Source organism: Piliocolobus tephrosceles, chromosome 10 (assembly GCF_002776525.5).
Source record: "Piliocolobus tephrosceles isolate RC106 chromosome 10, ASM277652v3, whole genome shotgun sequence".
Lineage (NCBI taxonomy): Eukaryota > Metazoa > Chordata > Mammalia > Primates > Cercopithecidae > Piliocolobus > Piliocolobus tephrosceles.
The window spans coordinates 23,353,665-23,359,321 of NC_045443.1; positions in this window are offsets into that span (position 1 = coordinate 23,353,665).

Here is a 5,657-nt window from a genome sequence, read left to right on the forward strand (position 1 = left end):
GAATAAACACCAAAGTCCATGCCAAGTTACACCAAATCCCTGTAGGATATGTTTGTTGCCTTTGCATTTAATGTAGGATTTATCACTGTTAGAGGACATGTGCTTTAAAGGTGTTTTTCTCCTTTTAGTTATGAGCTCATAAAAAGAATTAAAATCATATATTGATTTAAGGTAAAATGTGGGAATAAACATTGTTGTGCTGATTCACTCATATTCTTCTATTGACATTCTTATTTGGCCAGTAGGCCATACTTTGATCCTCTGGGGTAAGGGCACCTTCTGAGTCATGGGAGCTGAAGAAGCTGATTGACCTGCATAAATTTTAAACTCATGACTTTGTTTTTCTCAGCCCTTTGTCTAAATTAATCCAGACAATGGATCTTTTATATTTACCATATACAGCTTCCTTAGAGAACAAAGAGATAGTGAGAGAGAGCACGCTCTAATATGCTTATTAAATCAGAACATTCCGCTCTTGCACTTTTTCTTTTTGATGCATGTCAAGCTTTCTATAGGATTAATTAGTTAAATATAGACAGAGTCTTTTCTGAATTTTATTTTGTTATTATATAAGTAAATTTAGTACCTGCCTTTGTGAATCAGTATTTTGAAACAGCTCCTGTTCGATTTGACATTTTCTGAGTCTAAGGCCATCAAATTACTATTAATTCTAGACAAAGGGCACCAATTTTTCATTGTGCAGATCATAAATAATCCTTATGAATAGATTCTTTTTAAATCCTAAAAGGGGGCAAACATTTGCCCTGGCATTACACCACCTGAGTCAAATTTGATGTCAACTAGGTGGCACTTTTTGGGCATCATCTTAGCCAGCATATAATTATCAGACATGTAAATATGGCTTCACAGAACATGTAGAAATGTGAGTAAAGATGGAATAGAGGTAGGACCTTTGTTTGTCACAATATTCTAATTTGGTCTTTATTGAATTATCATTGTAATTAATCTTTATTTTATGTCCAGAGGGTTCTTACATAGAATTCAAGAGCGTAGGCTAGGAACAGAGAGAGAATAGAGGCCTCAGAATCCAATCTCTTATGAGTTCTCAAAAATAATTAAAAACATATATCTACAGATGGTAAGATGTGGAAATAATTGTGCAACAGGGATTGTTTCTTCAAGAGGGAGGAATGTGCCTTTTCTGCCAGTCAGGAAAAGTCCAACTCAGGAGAAGATGAGCAACTTTGGTTGGATTTGAAGACAGAAAGGCAGAGCTAGATTAAGGACTGGGTTGCCCAACCAGCTGATCAGAGCACCACTGTTTAAGAGACTTAAAAAAAATCAGTGCACTCAATCAGAAACACAGCCCCCTTCAATTTGTGTTTCCATGTACACTTCCTTATTGAAAAAAAAAAAAAAAAAGATGGAATCAGTACTGTTTCTGCTACGTACTCAAGTGATACCTTTTTTCTAGCCTTGCCCTAACTTTGTTGAATATCCTTGGTGAGGTACATGTGCAAGTTGCATAGACTTCACCTCTAACTCTGAGACCACAGGCTGCACATTATCTGAAGTGAGTGGAAAACTCAAAAATAGACTTAATATATAGCACAGTGCTTTTCCAGAGGAATGACCTATTTCTTATTTATATTCCAAGTGCTTGAATATGTCTTCCAAGTGTGTAAATACAGGACTATTTAAGTTTGCTAACAAATGTATGCCTTGCCCAGTCCCATCAAATAAATGGAGAACAAATGTTTAAACAACACCATTTTGAGGAGGTAAAAGAGCATCTTGTGGGGAATCAAAGGAGGTACCCATATTAGCATCCAGTCCTGTCTGTGGAGAGGTAAACATTTCCATCAATCAGTAGAAAGTGGTTGAATAAACAGTTTGTGCAGAGTTAATGGATCCCCTAATGTCACCAACTGAGGGAGCCTGTACTCCACAGATGGTCTATCCTAGACCATAGTGCTTTGCAAAGTGTTAACATGCTGCACTAAATCATATGGTCACCTCTGAGCTTGTTCAACAAGCACACTTAAAAAGGGTCACCAGATCTTTTCAGGGACCTGTAATTTGTTGGAGCCAGAAAGAGATGAATTTGAAAAGTACGGCTTCCCTGCTGTAGAGATCAAATCCATTGTCCGAGCTATGTTTTGTTAACTTTGTACATAGGATCTTCTTTAGCAACTAGGGAGACACAGCTGCTCTTTATATCTAGAAGTGAAAGAAAGGAGTCTGAATGGAATATGTTGGCTCTGCTGAAAATGAAACATTTGCTTTACTGAAGGACTTGGGGCTCAACCCGGCATGTGAAACTTCCGCCAGAGCTCAAAGTGGAGGGAAAAAAAGGGAGAAAGCGATATAATTTGTTTGAAGTTGTCAAGCACACACACACAAAAACTGGCCAACAGATGCGAGAAACAAGGAAAAAAAAGATATTTTAATTTATCTTTCTAGATTATTAGTTGGCTCAAAACAAAAGACTATGAAAATGGGAATCGTTAATGCTTTCTGAATCACCCCAGTTTTATAACTGGATAATCTAGTTGCTTCTATGTTAGCCATCAGGGAAAGATTAGAAAAATGTGGATGTTTGATCTGCATGTGCTTCTTTTTTTGTGTGCATAGAGAATCTACTGTTCTAATAGATTTAGAATCTATATTTGATATTTCCAAATCCTTTGGGAAACACATAAACAAAAGGGCAGGAATCACAAAGCACCGCCTAAGGAAAAGATTCTCTTTGTGTTCCACGTAGTCCCTCTTAATTCTATCTGCCCACCAGCCTGCGAATTCTCTGAGCGCAGAGGCTTTTCTCCAAGAGCAACTGAAAATAAGAGGGACCAAAAGACAAAGGGGCAATTTCATAAAAAGTAATCAGCCAATCTAATTATTTTGACTGATTAATTGATTTTATTTTTTTCTTCTTGGCTTCCCCTCTTTGCACTTTATTCTTATTTTGATGAAATGATTCACTCACTGCTGAACAAATATTAAATTTGTTATTATTACTACTGAAGTCTAGTTTGGGACCTATTTTTATATCTAATTGCTGATATGTTAGGATCAAAGGTAAATCATCAAAAATACTCCATAAAAATAAATATGAGACTGTGAAGCTGAGAAGTTATTTCACAGACATTGTTTTAAATCTTGTCCCTATACTTCGATGATTTTAGTTAGTGCATCATGTCAACATGAATAAATGGAAAAAACTTCATGGAAAGCCTAGTTTTATTTCCTTCTTTGCTTATTTGTTAGCTGAACCGGTATTTAGAAATATTTTTCTATTTTACAAAATCCTTGTATATTCTCCTTGAACCGTTGCCTCTCTGTTACCATATTCCCTGTCATCATCCCCCTCCTTTCTGATGTCTCGTCTCTCTTCACTTCCTCCCCTGCCACTGCCTTTTTTTTTTTTTTTCTTAAGAATTTCTTTTATTTCAGGAGCAAATGTTTCTTTTTAGATGGTTAGTTACTTAAAATGAAGTCAGGACTATGTAATAGTATGCAGGAAACAAATGGAATAATTTTGGGGGTGTTTCCAGATTTCCCCCCAATTAAATATAAAACGATTAGCACCAATCATTGCAAATATGAAATCTAATCACTTAGCATATTAGAAGAGCAAAAATAAGCTTCCCCATATTTCACAAGTTGACTCACACTCTACATATTTTATCCTCAATAATGTATGCATTTTCCAGCTGGCTAAAACTGCAGTCTTTCTGCATTTTGGACATTTGTCACTCTATTCAGCCAGGCAGGAGAAGCCCCTGTGTAGCAAGCTCCTTGCACTGCAGGCATAGCATCTGTGAAGGAGCTACTGACATCTGATGATTCAAATTGCAGAAATGATCCAGGACAAATTATGAACGTCTGGGTAGTGCCCAGAGATTTTGAGCTGAAATGACTTTGCCCTTGGAGCCTTGCAGATTTGGTGAACTCTTGGGGCCACAAGCTTTCTTGTACACAGCCTCCATAGGACATTGCCCACAGGTCCTCTTGTGTCAGTTATCATCCTGGGAGTGCCAACGGAGCTTTCATTGGCCTGAAATGAAAAGGAAGTGGTTCAAATTTTAGTTTACAAACCCTCAAGGCAATTGTAGCTTTCTTTGAAATGTAAAACAGTTCTCTATCAAGCACTGCTTAAGGCATCATCCAGCTATCAAAGTCAAAGATGATTTGATAGAACCTTACAAATCCTCATAATCTATGGTAAGTAGTAGTAGCTAAGGCTTTGGCTCTGCCTTTGCACGTAGGGCAGAAGCAGGAGGATAATTTATCCAACTTTAGGGTAATGAAGTGTTAACAAAAACCACATGAAGCTATTATTACAACCACAGGCCACAGACTGCTAAGAGGGTAAACTCTCTGGAGACATACCTATTTTCAAGGAATCTTTTGCATCTCAGCTTACCTGAAGGCATTTGCTAAACACAAGGTGATGTAGCTGAAATACCATGATTCATTAGCCCTAATGAACAATGCTGAGCATATTGTCTCTCAAATATAACCTGCTGACATTGATATATATGTACTTTAACTCATTCGTCCCAACTTTATTAGGTACATATGTCTACAGCAGACACAAATGAAACATTCTACAACTAGGCTCCAAGCCAAAAACTAATTTATTCTTTAATGTGCTAGTGATTACTTGGTGGTTCCTTGAGCAGGGATGACAGGTCTGAGCTAATGGAGTTGTACTGTAAGTTAATATAAATCATGACAGAGCAATTAATTACAGAAACCACTGCAAATCCCTTTGTTAGTTTTCCCCATCACCAGAAGGATTTAATAATATTCATTTTGCTAAGTTCCAGTGACATTTACAAGTCTTAAACCATTTTTAATCAAATCAATATCACTGGCTGCTAAATTTAGTTGTGCTTTGCTTGCAAGTCCTGGAATACATCGATACTAATGTTTCCTACCTTCTGTTCAAATGAATCACATTGAATACCCATACTTCCTCTTCATTTGTTTACATTGAGTAATTAGGACCTGAAAAAAAGTTAAGACCTGGAGAACCCTGACTATCAGCAGGAATGAATTAGCAGGTAGAAGAGGAGATCCATAATTCAGTGATTACGCCTGCATCATTGTATCTAATGTCCTTCATCAGTTTCCCCTAATTGGCCTAAAGAAAAATACTTCACGATCATGGAAATAGATTCACATTTCTGTAGACTTTTTCAAGTGTGGTAGGTTAAAAAAGGAAAGATGAAATTTAGGCACTGGAGCAATATGCTTTCATAACAAAAGAGCACTACACCGGTTCAGAAGCACCTCAGCTTCATCTCTGTACATTCTTTATTCTTTAGACATCTATAGTTGACATCTCTTTTTAAATTGAATAAGTGAAAATTAGTTGGTTAGTATGGCTATAGAAATGCTAAATTATCTCTATAAGAATAATAAAATCTTCATCAGGAATTGATTGTGTTATAGATTTTTAGAACAAAATAACCTGCTGTTCCTGGATGGCCCGTGTTGCTAGATCAATATCAAGCTCTGTTTTTTTGTATGTTTCCTTTTTCTCCCCAGTAAAAGCTCTATCTCTGGAAAGAGTGCAGCTCCTGTAGCAATGTGTCTTGCACACGTTCAGTAGATTTTCTGTGTCTGTCCTGCCTTTTTTGCATAATTGCAGATTTTTATTGACTTTTTATTGACTTGCTTTCGACTTG